Source organism: Callithrix jacchus, chromosome 2 (genome assembly GCF_049354715.1).
Source record: "Callithrix jacchus isolate 240 chromosome 2, calJac240_pri, whole genome shotgun sequence".
NCBI classification, from domain to species: domain Eukaryota; kingdom Metazoa; phylum Chordata; class Mammalia; order Primates; family Cebidae; genus Callithrix; species Callithrix jacchus.
In genome coordinates this window covers 2,838,476-2,856,823 of record NC_133503.1, presented here as the reverse complement: position 1 = coordinate 2,856,823, position 18,348 = coordinate 2,838,476, and the positions used below count along the sequence as shown (strand labels likewise).

The following is an 18,348-nucleotide window of genomic DNA, read 5'->3' as shown; positions in this document are numbered from 1 at the left end:
CAGGGGGTGGACATGTTTCCTCCAGCCTCAAGCTTGGGGTGATTTGAAAGACACCTGCCCATCCCCAGCTTTCATCCCAGTTGTCCTGATGGTGGCTCTAAGTGTTTCCCCTTTCTCTATATGAAGATCAAACTCTAGAAACAAACCCAAATCTTACAATATGTTAGGGCACACTACAACAATGAGCAGCCGAAGCCTCAAGCAAGGGCTGCTTCTGATAAAAAGACTTGTAGAATATAACGTGTGGAAGTAAAGCCAGGGTCGGAGTTCCTTCCTCTGCACACGGGAGCAGACAGGAAGCTTCTGCCTCACCTTCCTCACATGGCCTGCAGCCAGGTCTCCCCAGGTCAGACTTGAGAACGAAACTCTGGTCTTCACTGTGGACATGCTACCAGGTGCTCCAAAGCCATGGGTGGGTCCTGAGAAGAACAAAGCTCTGGTTCTAACCCTAACCCCGTCCCTAGACTTTGACTCTGAGGCTAAACCCTGGTCCCTACCCTGGTCCCTCATTCTGACCCTGATTTTGACCCTGACCCTGACCACACCTCTAACCATACTTCCAGCCCTGACCCTGACCCTGACCCTAACCCTAACCCTATTATCATTACAATCTATCTCTAATCTTACCCTCTAGTGCTAAACAGCTGTACCCAAAACACTTCTGGATTATTTAACTTCTTTTCCTTGAATTCTCTAAGGACATCCTAAAGGAGATGTCATTATGCATTCTGCAGACCCCCTGAGTGCTATGGCTTAAGATAAGAAGTTCTAATACTTGTGAGACAGAAGTGTGGAGGGTAACAGCACTGGGTTGGCAGGAATGCATGCTGGCATTCGCAATAGTCATTGGCACGTTCTCCACATATTTTCAGTTCATTTTTTCTGAATGCATTCTGACTGTTCCATCCCACCTACTTACATTTTTGCATGGCCACGTGACTTTTTTTTTTTTGCCATTGGAGGTGGGAAGAAATAACATGTGACTTTTTCAGGAGAAATCTCACAGAAACAAGAGTTCTATCCAGGAGGCTTATTGTCTTTTCTATAGCAATGGGGATCTTACTGATGGTACCTCCTTCAGCCTCGATTCCTGTGTTAGGACGACACAGCACAGAGCGAACTCTCACCTGACCCATGATGAGATGCAAATGAATGAGGAAGAAGAGCCACTGAAATGTGGAGGTTGTTTGTCACCGTGGTTTAACCGAGCCCCCACTGACTGATGCAGGGCTGAAGAATGAGTCAGGACTGAATCTGGACATGTGAAGGACATGTGAGGCTGAGTAAAATTCAAGTCTTGTTGCAAAGATAACAGTGATCATGAGGTGTTATTAGCGTGAGTGCAGGATACATATGGTACGTCTGGTGAGAATAATTAGCGTGAGTGTGGGATAATAAGGAACATCAGGTGAGAATAATGAGAAACTCAACGGTAAAAGACAGTGCTAATTTGGACTGTGGAGAGATTCCAATGTTCTACTTAGCATCTGAGACTGTGATGGCTGAACAAACTCATTAAGAACCCTAAATGAAGGCTTGGGATAAATATCCGAGGGTGTCTAATATACCTATTATTCATCCTAGAATGGGCAGAGTCCTTCACCCCATTCTAGAGCGACTTCCAAAAGAAAAAGGACTTGCATTTCTCCAGCAACCTACATTGAGAGACTTTCCTGCACTTCTGACCTGTGGCTAACACTCCTCACCTTTCATTCTGTGCTCAGTGTTTTGGGGAAACACCTTTAACTCTCTATGACTAACAGGTTGATAAGTGGCCCTTATAATTCCCTCGAGAGATAGAGAAGACTAATGATGAGGGAATCTGAGCTCACAGCAGCAAGTGGGCACATGTGCTCAGCAGCCACGTGGCTCATCTGCTAAATTCCTACATACGATGCTCTGCAACGTTGCTTTACACAATGGGAAACTCTCCTGACTCAGAGGGTTTAATTGCTCCCCTACTTCTTTTTCTGCCCTCTTGGGCTCCTAAAATGAAAAGAACACTGGGGTGATACAGTGAGTCAAAGGAGTGCCAACCATATTACAGCAAAATAAAGATCCCTAAAAACTCCCTGGCCTAAGATGACCCAGCCTTGGCTGGGTAAGTCTGAATGTGCTGTGCTGACAGTGGACATGGGAGTGTGAAGGTGGTCAAAATGTCCACATTAAAGAACTTCCACACAGATTGCAAGAAAAGAGGGAGGAATGGAGATGGCAGCACGAGTCCCTAAAATAAAAGCAGATGTTTTGAGATCAGTTCTATTCATTCCGACAAGATTTAGAGACAGAAACCAAAGTTGAGCCTGAGGCGACAATTAACTGGGCAATAAGCCAGAGGCACATGTGGCATGGACAGACTGAAACATTCTCCCTTATATTAATAGAAATACTAAATTAAGATCATATAAACACTGGGGTCTACAGTAGCTTTAAAGGAGATCTCACAAACAGGTTTGGGTTTTGAAGGTTAGTACTGATGGTCTAGAGGACTCATTTCATTCCAGAGAGAGAAAGAGAGAAAATTTTTGGGTCCCTTCCGGGATGCGTCTGGATTTGCCTCGTCTTGTATGTATGTTTGAACTATCCAGCAGAAGAAAACAGGATTTCGCAGATTTAAGGTGTGAAAAGTCACTGGGTGCTTTAAGAAGCCTGGGATTCTTCTGCTGAAAAAATAAGTCTGTTGAGACAAAATGAGTTGGAGAAGATTGTTGTTGAAGAGAAGCAAAATTGTTTTTACTAATCTGCTTATTACCCTCACCCTCACCCCCACCCCTACTCCCACCTTAACCCCTAACACTAACCCTCCCTCTCCCCCTTAACCTTAACCCTTTACATCTGCCCAGATTCTCCAGCTAAAGCAGGGACCCTTGGCTCCCAGCTGAGCACCACTGCATCGGGCACAGGGCTCCATAGCAGTCCCCAAATAGGTACCCGAATGCCCACTGTGCCAGCCATGCAATGGAAGCCCAGGGTGTGTTCTCACCTCCAGAACCAGGGCCCAGCATCTGCATCAGGCTGATCAGGGCTGAAGTGAGCTGGGGCACCCGAGGTCTTCATAAGACCAAGGCTATCTTGTGCCTCCTGTTAGAGAGCGAGAGGCAGACCCAGCAGTACCACCCTCCCCCTCCTTCCCTCCGCAGCAGCTCGGCAACCTTCCAAGTAAGGGGCCTTTCCCTGATGATACCCCAAGCACAAAGCACTGGACTTTCACACAGTGAGGCTGCACACATTGTTCTGGTTAGATGCCCACCTAGGCCCCTGGGAGACAGGGTGGCAGAGGAACCCTCACGTTGCCCTGTGGCATACCCGCTCTGGTTTATACGACTGCAAGCCCTTTACGAGAAACTCAAGCTGAAACACTACTTGTTTCCAACATTTTGTCGGCCGAGGATTTACAATGTACACTTCCAAACAAGCTAGCCACAGAGCACACTGACTGCTTTCCCTCTTAGGTTACTCTGAAGGCCTCCGCATCAGTCCTAGAATTGGAAGATTGGTGGAGAAGAACTGGGATGATGAGGGGGCACTGGATACTTGCTGGACACCAGCCTCCCCTTACCTAAGCTTACAGACAGCCCAGATCCGCCTGACCATATCAGACATTTTAATGCACACAGTTCTCGATAGCAGGACTTACAGGTGCAAAATTCTAAGGCAAAGGATTGTCTCAACTCCTTGGTGTCTCAAGGAACTAAAACACTGCCTAGCACAGGTGCACCATCAACCTGGGATTACAGGTGTGCACCACCACGTCCGGCTAATTTTTTTGTATTTCTTTTCCATTTTTATTTATTTAATTAAAAAAAATTCAGTTTCTGTAGAGACTGCCAATAATTGCCAATGCCATAGTCATGGCAGTGTATTGGGAAAAGTTTTCAGTTAGCAATAATCACGCCTCAGACAAACCTCCTTGGCTACGATACTGCCACTATGCAAAGCTATTTTTTGAATTTTTAGTAGAGACTGGGTTTCACCATGTTGGCCTCAAGTGATTTGCCCCCTCAGCCTCCCAAAGTACTGGGATTACAGGTGCGAGCCACTGCACCTGGCCTTAATGTTTGTTTAGATTATTAAGGCCATATAGGTTATTAAGGCCATTATAGGTTATTAAGAACAGTGCTCTCTCTTACAAAGGCCTGTGGTCAGTTCGTGTCAGGCTATTAGTACTGTTACTTTTCTGTTACTATTGGTTTTAACAATAATTTACGAGTGTACTAAAGTAAAATTGATTTTTAAATTAAGAATGCTTTTTCTTAACCTACTCTTACGTTTTTATAAGTTTTGGGTCTTTATTTAGTTATTAACTTGTTCCTGCAACCATAAATATTTGATAACCAAAGGTGCTCAACACCTAAATATATAATCCAACAAATTTAATGTGTGTGTGTGTGAGTGTGTGTGTGTGTGTGTGTGAGAGAGAGAGAGAGAGAGAGAGGGACAGCGAGACAGGGTCTCACTCCGTCTCCCAGGCTGGAGTGCAGTGTTGCAGTCACGGCTGGCTCACTGCAGCCTCAAACTCCTGGGCTCAAGCGATCCTCCCACCTCAGCCTCCTGGGTATCTGGGAGCACAGGCAAGCGCCACCATGCAAGCTAGTTTTTATATTTTTTGTAGACATGGAGATCTCACTATTTTCCCAGGCTGGTCTTGAACTCCTGATGTCAAGTGATCCTCCCACCTTGGCCTTGCAGAGTGCTGGGATTACACTCGTGAGTCCTGCACCCTGTGCAGATTTAACTGTTTCTAAAGCTTTTATTTAAAATAAAGTCACTATGGTTAAGATGCCTCTGACAGTTTTGCATTTTCAGTGAAGACTATGTTGAGTGAATTTATCCATCAGTTGTAAAATGGCATCCATTTTATTTCATTCCGATAGTTTCTAATTAATTGTCTGTTCTTCCTTTTTAAAAAAAACCTGGGCAGGTCGGGTGAGGTGGCTCAGGCCTATAATCCCAGCACTTTGGGAGGCCGAGGAGGGTGGATCACAAGGTCAAGAGATCGAGACCATCCTGGTCAACCTGGTGAAACCCCGTCCCTACTAAAAATACAAAAAATTAGCTGGGCATGGTGGCACGTGCCTGTAATCCCAGCTACTCAGGTGGCTGAGGCAGGAGAATTGCCTGAACCCAGGAGGCGGAGGTTGCGGTGAGCCGAGATCGCGCCATTGCACTCCAGCCTGGGTAACCAGAGCGAAACTCCGTCCCAAAAAAGAAAAAGAAAAACCTGGGCTAGTCGGCTCCGTGTCAGTTTGCATTTCCAGAACCATGGTGCTGAACACGCTGTGCCCGGACTTCAAGTGGTGCAGCGGGACGGCCACCAGAGGGCGCACGTCCTTCGCCAGCGCTATGAGCGCGAGGGCCCTGCAGTGCCCCCGGCCACCAGCAGAGGGTGAGCTGGAGCAAGGCGGCGTAACTGCCTAACAGCCAGGCTCCTCTAACAGGAGCCCCGCCTTTATATAGGCTTACAACTCCAGATATCACACGTGAAAGGGTCTTGGGTTTACAGTTTTAGAAATCACATGTGCAAGGCTCTTGGTCCATGGAGTAGGCATAGGGTGGGGCTTTGAACTTGTTTACGTTAAAACAATGCCTTCTGGAAAGATTCCCCCACACCATGCCTGTTGTCTATAGGAGGGCGAGTAAGGTGGCGCGCGGTCTGCCAGCCTTTACTTCTATTGAAATGCAGTGTGGAAGTCAAGGGGGAGGTGATCTCAGATGCTTGGGTCTTGTTCCCCACCAGGTCACCTCCTCCCTGCACACGGCCACTCTCACACATGGGCTACTTTCCAGTCTCACTCACAATCGCGCTGAGCAACTGTGGGAAAAGACAGCTATGGAGCTTCTCCCTTGTCCAAGTCACTCAGCCGAGAGACCTGCATAAGTTGTCTCACTGAACCCTGGACCGCCCTGGGAAGAATGCCTCTGCCCCTGTATTTCAGACAAAGACTACAAGGCAGCCAGGCCGGTGACTCACACCTGTAATCCCAGCAATCTGGGAGACCAAGGCAGGTGGATCATGAGGTCAGGAGTTCAAGACCAGCCTGGTCAAGATGGAGAAACCCCGGCACAAAAATTAGCCGGGCATGGTGGCGGGCACCTTTAATCCCAGCCATTCAGGAGGCTAAGGCAGGGAATTGCTTGAACCCGGTGTCAGGTCTCTATATGCAAACCTGGAGCCTGAAAGCCTGAAGTCCTGTTTGGCTCTTGATCATTCCTCCCCACCCCTCACGCCCGCATTAACCATTGTCCCTGATCACCCAGCGGGGAGCTTCGCAGATGGCGCCTCACCCAACCCTGCCAACTTAACTGTTCTCATGATAATGTGAACACCTCACCCATCCTGTCATCTTACCTGCCCTTCTGCCTCACCCGCAGCCGCCACTGTAACTGAACTTACAGTAATGTACACTCCTTGCCCCTGCCCCACCACTGTAACTGATCTTACTCTCTGTAACTTTCCACTGCCCGCTCCAAACCTATAAAACCAACTCCTGTCCCAGTGCCCTTTGCTGACACCCTTTCCAGTCTTAGCCGACCTGCACCCAGGTGAATAAACAGCCACATTGCTCACATAAAGCCTGTTTGAGGTGGGGGTTCTCGTCCTTCAATGCACGCATTTTCCACATCCGGGAAGTGGAAGTTGCAGTAAGCTGAGATCGCACCGCTGCGCTCCAGCCTGGGCAACAGAGCGAGATTCCGTCTCAAAAATAAAAATAAAAAACAGACTATGAGGCTAGCCAAGGCTGTGACCAAGCACATGACCTCAGCTTTGTCGGCAGTAGCTGAACTGGAACTAGGTTCTCACATTCACAGGGTGCGATGAGGGCCTCCTGATTACAAGGTCCAAAGTGTGACTGGCACTTCCATTATCATACGCATATATTTGTCCACATGCCACTCTTCCCCACAATCCCTCAGGTATGTCCCATTTCTGCTAAATTGTATCCTCCAAACTTCTAACCCTTAATACCCTAAATACAAAACCAAACTATAGGCCCCATCCCTAATTTAATACCAAATTACACTAGGAAATTAAATCACAAGTACAGAAAGGCATAGATGAATGTCTAGCACAATTATACAATTAATAATGCTCAACAAAATCATCATAATTTGATAGTAAGACATATTTGAAGGATTACAGACCATGATCACTACACCCTTTTCTCAGAAAATCAAGCTTGCTTTGTGTACTAAAGCCATCCCTGCCAAGAAACATCAACTAAGCAGGGTGAAGAAACCCACAGATGCAGGACATACTTTGCACCAAGCCAACACCATTGCATCATATAAACGACCAACAAGCTAGGGACAGGAATTTGTTAACACAGCAATCAGCCTCTATGCCAACCCATAACTAGAAGCATCTCCACTGTGAGGGCCATGAATGACAAAACACAGCTAATATTAGAAGCAACGGGGAAAAGTGACAAAACACAGCTAATATTAGAAGCAACGGGGAAAAGTGACAAAACACAGCTAATATTAGAAGCAATGGGGAAGAGTGACAAAGCGCTTCCTCATCCTCTAAGATCGGAAACAGGTGTGGCCACTCGGAGCACGTTTATTCATCACATACTGGAAGAGCAATTAGACGGGAGAATGCAATAGAAGGCACCCACACTGGAAAAAAGTCAAATTGTCTCTGCAGGTGAAATGACCACATACACATACAGAGAGAACTCTCAAGAGTCTACAAACAAAACCTACTAGAAATAATAAATAAATTTGCTAAAGTTGAAAGACACAATATCAATATACAAAAAGGAGTAGCACACCCATGCGCCAATAGTGAAACACCTGAGACAGAAATCAGGAAAGTTATTCCATTACAGTAGCTACCGCCTCCACCTCCAAAAATAATACCTAAAGATGAACTTAACCAAAAAGGCGAAAGAGCGACAAGGAAAACTATAAAACATACACAAAAGCTATTAACGCAGACACATGTAAATGGAAAGATATCCCATGTCCAAGCACTAAAAGAATATTGTTAAAATATCTATATCACCCAGTGGAATCTGCAGAATGAGCACAATCCCGTTAAATTACAAAAGACATTTTTCATAGAAATAAAAAAATACATACTAAAATTTATATAGACATGAAAAATACCTCAGAAAAAAGACTCTCGCATACAAAGAAAAAAGCTAGAAGCATCACACTACCAAATTTCAAAATATACTACAAATCCATAGTAACCAAAACAGCATGGAACTGGCACCAAAAAAGGGGCCAGGGAGAGACAGAGATAGATAGACAAATGACAGACAGACAAAGACAAATGAAACAGAATACAGAACTCAGAAATAAATTCACGCATTTACTATCTACATTTTTAACAAAGGCACCAAGAAGACACCTTCAGGAAGGACAGTCTCTTCAATACACTGTGCCAGGAAAACACAACACCCTCAGGTATAAGAATAAATCTAGACCGTTATCTTGCCATATACAAAAATCTACTCAAAATAAAGATTCCAATGTAGGACCTGAAACTACGAAACTACCAGAGAAGAAAAAATAGGATTGAAATTGGTTAGGAGAAGGATTTTCAAATAGACATCAAATGCACAAGCAGCAAAAGCAAACATAGACAAATGCAATTACATCAAGCGTAAAAGCTTCTACAAAGCGGAGGAAGCAATCAGTAGCATGAAGAAACCATCCAGAAAATGGAGGAAAGTATTTGCAAACTATGCATGAGGGGAGGAGTTAATACACAAAACATATAACGAACTCAAAGTACTCAAAAGCAAAAATACAAATTATCCGATTTGAAAATCAGAAAAAGATTTACCCAAAACCTTTGTTCCTCACCGTTATTTTCCCATCTTCTCTTCCCGGCCGCCTTTGGCCTGCCCCGTCTCGCCACCCTTTCTCTTCCTCCATCTACCCCAACTTTTCACCGTTTTCCCCACCGTCATCTGGAAAAGCCTTCTCTACGCTCCCGCTCACTGCTGTTCTCGCCATGAATCTACCCCAAAACTTTTCTTCACTGGTTCTCCCCGCCGTCCTCTCTCCCTTTCCCTGGCCACCTTCTTCTTCCCCTCCTGCTCTCATCACCCTCTTTTGCTCCTTCATCTACACAAAAACACATCCCCCATCTTTTCTCAAAGCCTTGTCCCCACTCCTGCTGCTCACTTTTCCCCCTTCATATCCCCAAAATTGTTTTTCCCCCTCCCTCCTCCCCACCCTCTTTCCCTTTTCAATCTACCCAAAAACATTTATCCATCCTCTTTTCACAAACCCTTCTCCTCCTGCTTGCCACCCTTCTTGTCCTCCAGATACCCCACACTATGTTCCCATCATCTTTTTCCCAACCCTCTTTCCCCATTGTGTGCCACCTTTATCCTTCTCCTGCTTACCACCCTTGCCCCCTCCATCTACTTAAAAGCTTTCCTCCTCGTCTTTTCACAAAACCTTCTCTCCCACCTGCTCACCACTCTTTCCCTCCCTCTCTGCACCCCTTTTCCTCCTCCCACGTGCTACCCTCTTTTCCTCCCACCTCCGTCTACCCAAAATTGTTTTAACCACCTTCTTCTTTCCTGCCTTTCTTTTCTTCCAACTGTGTTTTTGCAAATCTTCTCTCCCTCCTGCTCACCCCCCGTTCCCCACTCACCACCTTCTTTTTCCTCCTCCCACTTGCCAGAGAGTGAGACTCCATTTCAAAAAAAAAAGAGACTGTTAAATGTGCGTAGATATTTTCATAGGTCATCTATTTTCTGTTTTCTACGTATCTTGAAAGGCAGTCCCGAATGGCAGGTAATTATCTAGGTTGTAAAAATAAAACACTTCCTCTTCCCTTGAAAATAAAAGAGCATGGTGGGATTAGTGATTTTTTTATTGGATCATTGTTCAGAAGGAGGGTCGGCCCCCAGACAACCACATTTTTACTGTCATAAATGGCAAGAGAAAATGTAGAGCTCAATTTACCCAAAGGACAAAAAGGCTCAAATGATGGCACAACTTAGCAGCCAAATTCCTACCAAGTACAGTCTTTGGACATACTGAGCCCTCTCCACCTGCAACCGGGAACATGCACCTTGATGACATCATTGGGAGTTACTGTGCCCAGACACACTCTTCACTGATTCTCTGAAGGGCAGTTCAAACAGACTCTCTGGGGCTCTCTCTGCATCATGAGGCAGTGCAGCTCTGCCCGTCACCTTCCTGCACTTTGTCGCCTCGTCCCTATGATCTCAGAGGAACTTTGTCTCAGGTCAACTGTCTGTTCCTTGGGCTCCTTCGTTTCCCCTAAAAATCACTTACTCCCCCTCTACGTTGCCTCCATCTCTTTCTTTCCTCTCTCTCTCTCTCTCTCCTGAAAAGACAACGGTCTTTAAGCATCAACCATCGGACCCTTCTTGCTGGCTCCCATGTTTATGCCTGTTCTGTTTTTCTTCTCCTGTTAAGCTGTCTGTTGTTGCTTCATTTCTGCAGTGAACCTTTAGAAAGGAAAGTGAAGGCTTTCCTTCCAGCCATACAATAGAATTATAAAGCAGAGCCGGGTGCGGTGGCTCAAGCCTGTAATCCCAGCACTTTGGGAGGCCGAGGCGGGTGGATCACGAGGTCAACAGATCGAGACCATCCTGGTCAACATGGTGAAACCCCGTCTCTACTAAAAATACAAAAAATTAGCTGGGCATGGTGGCGCATGCCTGTAATCCCAGCTACTCAGGAGGCTGAGGCAGGAGAATTGCCTGAACCCAGGAGGCGGAGGTTGCAGTGAGCCGAGATCGCACCATTGCACTCCAGCCTGGGTAACAAGAGCGAAACTCCATCTCAAAAAAAAAAAAAAAAACAAAAATTATAAAGCAGAAAAGTTTAGACAGAATTTCCTATTTAAGTACCAAAACTTCATACTCCATTTCTGAAAAAGAACAAAGGTTAAAAAAACAACTTATTTTTGACCCAAAGCTCTGTTGACATTCTATTAAACAAACACCACCATTAATTTTCATGATGTAAATGGCAGATTTTTTATAATGCTTATGCTAATATATCATTTCCCTGATGTTTCTGGTAAAACCCAATATTCATAATCAAGTCCAGAACCATGAATTTTTTTCAATAATTTATTATGTGTGATTACAAGTGTACCTCTACAGGAAGTTAGCATACGCTCACACGAGCTGATTTTTCAGAGGAAAAGGCCAACCATAGAAACTCCCAGAAACATGATAGTATAAGCATCCCCAGAACGCCAAGAAAGTCATGCCCAGGATACAAATAATCAGGTGGAAAACTCCTCACCTGGAATAATAGTAGTTGAAATAATAAAAAGGTCAGTGACATTTACAATATTTCAGTAAAAAATGATAATCTTTAGACACCATCGACCTCCTCCAAGAGGTAACCACACCCCTCACATATCACGAGGGGATTCCACTGCTTCAAGAGATTGGAAGCTACCAGTCTCATTTTTTTTTTTTTTTTTTTTGCATGGCTGGTAGTGTTTTTAGGCATTCCAAATGTAGAGTGTTCCTTTTTTTTTTTTTTTTTTATGTAAAGCAGGCATACCCAATTTTTTGGCTTCCCTGGGCAATATTAAAAGAAGGAAACTTGTCTTAGGCCACACATAAAATACATTAACACTAGCAATAGCTGATGATCTAAAAAAAAGTTACAAAAAGGCCAGGCAAGGTGGCTCATGCCTGTAATTCCAGCACTTAGGGAGGCTGAGGCTAGCGGACCACTTGAGGTCAGGAGTTCCACACCAGCCTGGCCAACATAGTGAAACCTCATCTCTACCAAAAATACAAAAATTAGGTGTGGTGGCAGGCGCCTGGAATCCCAGCGACACAGGAGACTGAGGCAGAAGAATCGCTTGAATGAGGGAGGCGGAGGTTGTGGTGAGCCAAGATCGTGACATTGCCCTCCAGCCTGGGAGACAAGAGGGAGACTTTGTCTCAACACACACACACACACAAACACACACACACACACACATTTTTGTGTTTTTTTTGGGGGGGGGAGCGTGTCCTGCTCAGTTGCCCAAGCTATAGTGCAGTGGTGCAATCTTGGCTCACTGCAACCTCCACCACCTGGGTTCAAGCCATTCTCTTGCCTCAGCCTCCTGAGTAGCTGGTATTACAGGCACCTGCCAGCATACCTGGCTATTCTGTATATTGTTAGTAGAGACAGGGTTTCACCATGTTGGTCAGGCTGGTCTGGAACTCCTGACCTCAACTGACCCGCCAGCCTCAGCCTCCCAATTACAGGCATGAGCTGCCACACCTGACCTGTCATTTCTTTGTATGTGGATAACATAAGGACTTTAAGATCCTTTCTCCTTTGGTTCAATCAATTATCTGCACTATACACATTTTACAAAACAAAGGACAATAGAGTCCTCACTCACATCCGGACATGTCACTCCCAGTGACTCCCATATTGCAAACCTCCCAGCAGGTGCAGCCCTTTCCTCTCCATCTGATGGGCTTCTCAGCTCCCATCACACTGACTGGATACAGAAGCAGCCCCCAAGAGCAGAAGACACGGATGACTCAGAAGTTCCTAAAAAGTCATCAAACCAGATGACACAAAACACAAATGACATTTCACTTTGTTTTGGTTTATTCTGTTTGAGACAAGAGGCCGTGGGGGTCCAACTAATCTTTTTTGAAACGTTTTGTAGAGATGGAGTTTGTCTCTGATGTCCAGGCTAGTCTTAAACTCCTGGACTCACGTGACCTTCCCACCTTAACCCCCAAAGCACTGACATTACAGGCCTGCACTGTATAATTTACCACGTGACACAGCCCAATAACAAAGAAGAAACCCCACAGTCCAGCGTCTACTCACATGGGTGAATTGATGGCTGGGAAACCCCAGGTGGAGCCAAAAATGCAGCCATGGCATCCAAATGTCCTGGTCCTCTTAGGGTGCCCTGAGGTGGCCAGGACAGAGGTGGGGGCGGCTTAAGGCTAGGGGAGGGAAGGGGGTGAGGATGGGGTGGGATCTGAGTTGGGGAGAGGGACAGAAGGGTAGGGGAAGGAGAGGAAGGGGGGATGTTGGGAACTTGGAGGAGGGGGTCTGGGAAAGGATTCAGTTCAAACTAAGTCTTCAAGGGCAAGTGGGATGTTCAGCTACAAGTCAGGGAGAAAGTCTATCATGGAAGCTACAGGACACGCAGAACAAGACAGCGGGAGGCTCGGGGGCAATTATAAGGAGACCAGGGCTCTGGTTTCCACCAAACCTTCTCCTGTCTGGGCGCTGCCTAAGCAACCCTTGGGCTTTATAATCCCTCTCCACCAATCCCCAGCCCCGGAACATGGTACCTCACAGTGGACATTCCACGGAGCACCCGCGTCCTCCAATGCCCCTACCCCATTTCATGTAGCCCAGGAAAGGCTCCTCAAAGCCAGGGTGAACCTCCCTTGAAGGCAGGTCCCTGATGGAGGCAGGTCCTGCACCTTAGGTTTGAAACTGGCTGTGCTGACCAGCTGTGACCCTGGGCTGGTTTCCTTCCACACAACAGGAGTGCCAGTGGCTGTGTCAAAGACCAGCTGAGGATAGGAGGAAGCAACCTGTTGAGCACCTGTGTATCGAGTGTCACCTCCCAAGGACATCTTTCCTTCCGGAGCTGGCACCTTGGAAGGTCCTTGGCCACTAAAGACAGTAAAGATAACAGCAGCAAATCATCATTTACGGCTGTTGAGGGAGGGCCGGGGGGTAGGGCTCTTAGGTCCTTGATAAGAATGAGGGTCTGGGGACTCCTGGGGACAGATGAGTGAGCCCTGTAGGTCTCCTGGGTCCCCAGGGGCGAGGTCTGTCTTCAGTGGCATTGGGCCTAGGCTGGGATGCTGGGGCAGCCACTAGAGCAACAGCAGGACAAACACAGAGGCAGTGGGTCCATCGGAGGTGGCAGGTGTCGGATCATCTGTCCACCTGGCCTGGCTGACCACTGCTTCCACAGATGATGCCCTGTCCCTTGCCTCACACTTTGACAGGGCAGCAGCTGGCACCTGGGGCCTCAAAGAGCATCACACTAAGACCTCTGAGTCCTGGTCATTGAATAAGCACTTGAGTCACCCAAGGCCATTGGAACAAGGAGGAAGAATCAGGCCCCATGATGTTTTGCGACAGTGTTTAGCACAGGAAAGTGCACAGAATGCACGTACGACACAGGGGAACTGTTGGTGTGGGAGCCAATATTTTATGACCTCCAGCCCTAATCTGAGGACTCTCACCTGTGCAATCTGAAAGAAACAGGAGACTTGCAGGAAAGACAGTGCCTGGATTTAACTTGAAGGAACTAAAATGCTGAATGTTCATATTCCTGATATCCTTCCAACTCTCTCAATGCTCCCATCTTCACCACTATCATATGGGGTAACTGGGGCAGTCAGAGATTTACTGACTCAGTGCCACCCAGTTGACTTCTGAGTTCACCACTGATCACATCTGAACAACTGCTTTTCCTGAAATTTACCATTTGCTCATGCTGCTGCTGATTGTGTGCAGCTCTGGGACAAAGTCTACCTGGTAGAGGATAAAGCAAATCTGAGGTGACTCAGTCCTGCTGTCATTTCCCATCACTTCCCCGCTCTCCTCCTCTGCCCCTCCACAGTCTCCCGCACAGGCTGACACCGTATGGTGGCCCTATCAGAGTCCACCAAGTGTTCCAGGCTCTCCTCTGGGCCCCTGAAGCTGGAGGTCGTTATGGGATTTGCTTTGACTCAGGCAATGTGAGTGGAAGTGAAGTGTGTCACCTCGAGCCAAAGAGTTGGGAGGCATTGAGAATGGCCACCCTTTCCCTCATCTCTTAGAGCCGCTCACAGGTCCCATATAGAGGCGGCTCCCTTATTCTGGTGGCAGATGAGGGGATGTGGAGCACAGGGCCCAGGAGCGCCATGGAGGACATGCAGCATGAGCAGACAAACAGCCTTCAGTGCTGTAAATTTCCATTGTTTTGGGCTGTTTATTACCTATGGTGATACCTGGTCCATCCTAGCAGACAAGCACCGCCTACCCCACGCTCTGTGAAGCAGACCAGCCTACCGTGCTGGGATTACAGGCGTTTTTAAACAGATAGGATAAAACTATGGGCCAGGCACAGTGGCTCACGCCTGCAATCCCAGCACTTTGGGAGGTCATGGTGGGCGGATCACAAAGTCAGGAGTTCAAGATCAGTCTGGCCAATATGGCGAAATCCTGTCTCTACTAAAAAATACAAAAGTTAGCCAGGAGTGGTGGTGTGTACCTGTAATGCCAGGTACTCAGGAGGCTGAGGCAGAAGAATCACTTGAACCCAGGGAGGCAGAAGTGGCAGTGAGCTGAGATCACAACACTGCACTTCAGCCTGAGTGACAAAGTGAGACTCTGTCTCAAAAAATAATAAACCAAGTGTATTCTTTCATAGCCAGTGTTTTTCTCTTAAATAGTATATCGTTAAAATATTTTTAGCTCAAAAACAAAAGAACATTTTTGAGACTATCATGTTAAATGACAAGTTAATGCTCAATTTAATGAGTAATTTAACTATTACTATTGGACTCTAAATTGCAAAGAGCATTCAAAACAAATGAAGTAGAATAAAAAATATGTATTACATGTTGTAAATATGACTTTGTTAAGTCTTTTATTCAGAAATATAGAACATATATATGTAATAGAGAATTTATTATGAATCATGTCTAAAAAAAACAGTTTAGAAGCTGCCCATTTGTTTCCTTTTCAAGGTTTTCAGGATAATTTTTTTTTTTTTTTTGACAGAGTCTCGCTCTGTGCCCAGGTTGAAGTGCAGTGGTACAATCTCAGCTAATTGCAACCTCCGCCTCCTGGGTCCAAGCAATTCTCCTGTCTCTGCATCCTGACTAGCTGAGACTACAGGCATGCACCACCACGCCTGGCTAATTTTTGCATTTTTAGTAGAGACGAGGTTTCGCCATACTGGTCAGGCTGGTCTTGAACTCCTAACCTCAGGTGATCCACCCACCTCTGCCTCCCAACATGCTGGAATTACAGGCATGAGCCACCACACCCAGCCTAAATTTTGCAGGATAATAAGTAACCTTTAGGCTAAGCGCAGTGGCTAACCCCTGTAATCACAGACCTTTGGAGGATGAGGCAGGAGGATTGCCTGAGGTCAGGAGTTCAATACCAGCTTGGCTAACACAGCAAAACCCCGTCTCTACTAAAAATACAAAAACTTGCCAGGTGTGGTGGCACATGCTTATAGTTACAGCTACTCAGGAGGCTGAGACAGGAGAATTGCTTGAACCCAGGAGGCAGAGGTTGCAGTGAGCCAAGATCACACCACTGCACTCCAGCCTGGGCAAGAGAGCAAGACTCTGTCTCAAATAAATAAATCACCTTTGTAAGTATCGTTGGGCACTTGTCTGGTTGTTTTACTTTAGGTTAACATGCAGCAGTGATTCTTTCTGGGTTTCTGACACAAGATAGCAGTTCTTATCCAAATAAGTCAACTACTCTGCCCCATCCCCAAGACACTGGCATGGAAGGAAAAAGGAGGAAAAAGCCATAACTGTGTCTGCCTACGCTTCCCCCAGCATGGCCGCCTGTGAGATGTGGAGCAGCCGAGACCTAGGAACTGTTCAAGGGCGCCAGGCCCCATCTGCCTGCACGCACTCACCTTCCTCAGGTGCTCGCATGCGGGATGGCACTGACATTATGTGCTGCTGCTGCAGCTGACCCTGGTCATGGGACAGAAACTGTGGGGTCAGGACAATGGAGGCCTTCACCACCTGCAGAATGGGAACAGAAGCTCATGATGAGTGCTAACCTATTAGATAATTTTTTTAAAAAAGTTTGTGGAGTGAGTGGAAAAACAAGGTGATGCTTGAGTCTATGGTGGTCAGGAGCATGGGGGCCTCAGAAAAGGTCAGAACCAAGTTCAAACTCCTGCACTTTGGATTTCTACTTCATGCCACGCAAAATTACTTTACCCCTCTTCACCTCAGTTTCCTTCTGCACGAAATGGGAATAATAAATTTCATTCCTCATTCAGTTCCTGTCAAGAATTCATGATATATATCTCTAAAACATCCAACTCATTTAAATGTATCGTCATTTCTGTCATAATTAGTGGGATCAATTTCACTATTATTGTATATACAGTTCTGTGTCTGAAACCTACAAAAAAAATCTTACCTCTAAAAAGTATCAGTGACTTGTCATTTTCATATTAATCATAACCGTATTTGATCACACAAAGCCTTGTACATGGCAGGTGCTCAGTAAACACTTGTGGAATCAATGCATGTGGCCTCTGCAGCCACACTGTTTAGGTCCGATTCGGCCTCCACCACTTATGAGCTGAGTGATCTGAGCAAGATAATTCACCTCTTTATGTCTCTGTTTCCTTCGCTATAAAATACAGATAATTGGCTGGGCACGGTGGCTCATGCCTATAATCCCAGCACGTTGGGAGGCTGAGGCGGGTAGATCATGAGGTCAAGAGATCGAGACCATCCTGGTCAACATCGTGAAACCCTGTCTCCACTGAGAAAAAACAACAACAAAAATTAGCTGGGCATGGTGGCACATGCCTGTACTCCCAGCTACTCAGGAGGCTGAGACAGGAGAGAATTGCTTGAACCCAGGAGACAGAGGTTGCAGTGAGCCGAGATGGCACCATTGCACTCCAGCCTGGGTAACAAGAGCGAAACTCCGTCTCAAAAAAATAGAATAAAATACAGATAATAAGAATCCCTAGCTCCTTACGTTGTTGCCAGGGATGAATAATTTGGCACATGGTAGGGGCTTTTTAAACATTAGCTGTGATGATCTCCTTCCAAAGCTTCCTTTTCAGAGCCACAGATGAGGCCACAGTGCCACCTGCTGACCCTAGAGTGTAAGTACACACGATCGTCAATACGCTCTCTCTCCACCACAGGTCCCACACTGGCTAGCCTAAAGGTTTCTCAGGGCTCAGGTAAAGACTTTTGTATTTTCCTCCTCGCATTCCTGCAGATGGGGTTCATGTTGTCCGACACAGCTGGGTGATCCACAGAGCAACGAGTGCCTATGCCAGCCCTGTGAGGTAGCTGGAGAATGTTCTTCCGTCTCAAGCTCTGGGCAGATGCCAGGGCTGGGGTGATCCATGCCCTCAAGTTTCTTGCTTCGAAGGGTCACATTTTCTATTGGCAAGGAAGGCAAAGGTCACAGGAAGCCAGAGACCTGGGACCTCTCTGTGCCATGGGCCCAAACAATAAAGACACTATGCTGAAAGCCCAAGGCTTGGGTGCTCCCCAGGACTTCTAGCCTCATGGCCTCTGCTGAGGGAGGATGAATACTATGTCCTCCCAGAGCTTTGGGAGCTTGAAGCAAGCAGCCTCCCCAGCACAAAATCTCTTGGAAACCTCAAACTGTCTCTAAAACATT

General features: G+C 46.4%; 1 long non-coding RNA gene and 1 pseudogene across 5 annotated transcripts in view; both read right to left on the bottom strand.

Annotated features, from left to right (window-relative positions):
* LOC128931440 (uncharacterized) overlaps positions 1-18,348 on the bottom strand; it is a 133,493-nt gene that overhangs the window by 92,520 nt on the left and 22,625 nt on the right. For 4 of the 5 annotated variants that reach the window (XR_013528402.1, XR_013528406.1, XR_013528404.1 and 1 more), the window contains exon 2: positions 16,598-16,709. The exons of the other annotated variant lie outside the window; for it this stretch is intronic. This is a non-coding gene — a long non-coding RNA (uncharacterized LOC128931440). The remainder of the gene's footprint in view (positions 1-16,597; positions 16,710-18,348) is intronic. 5 annotated transcript variants of the gene reach the window in all.
* LOC118151755 (U4 spliceosomal RNA) lies at positions 3,813-3,940 on the bottom strand (annotated as a pseudogene).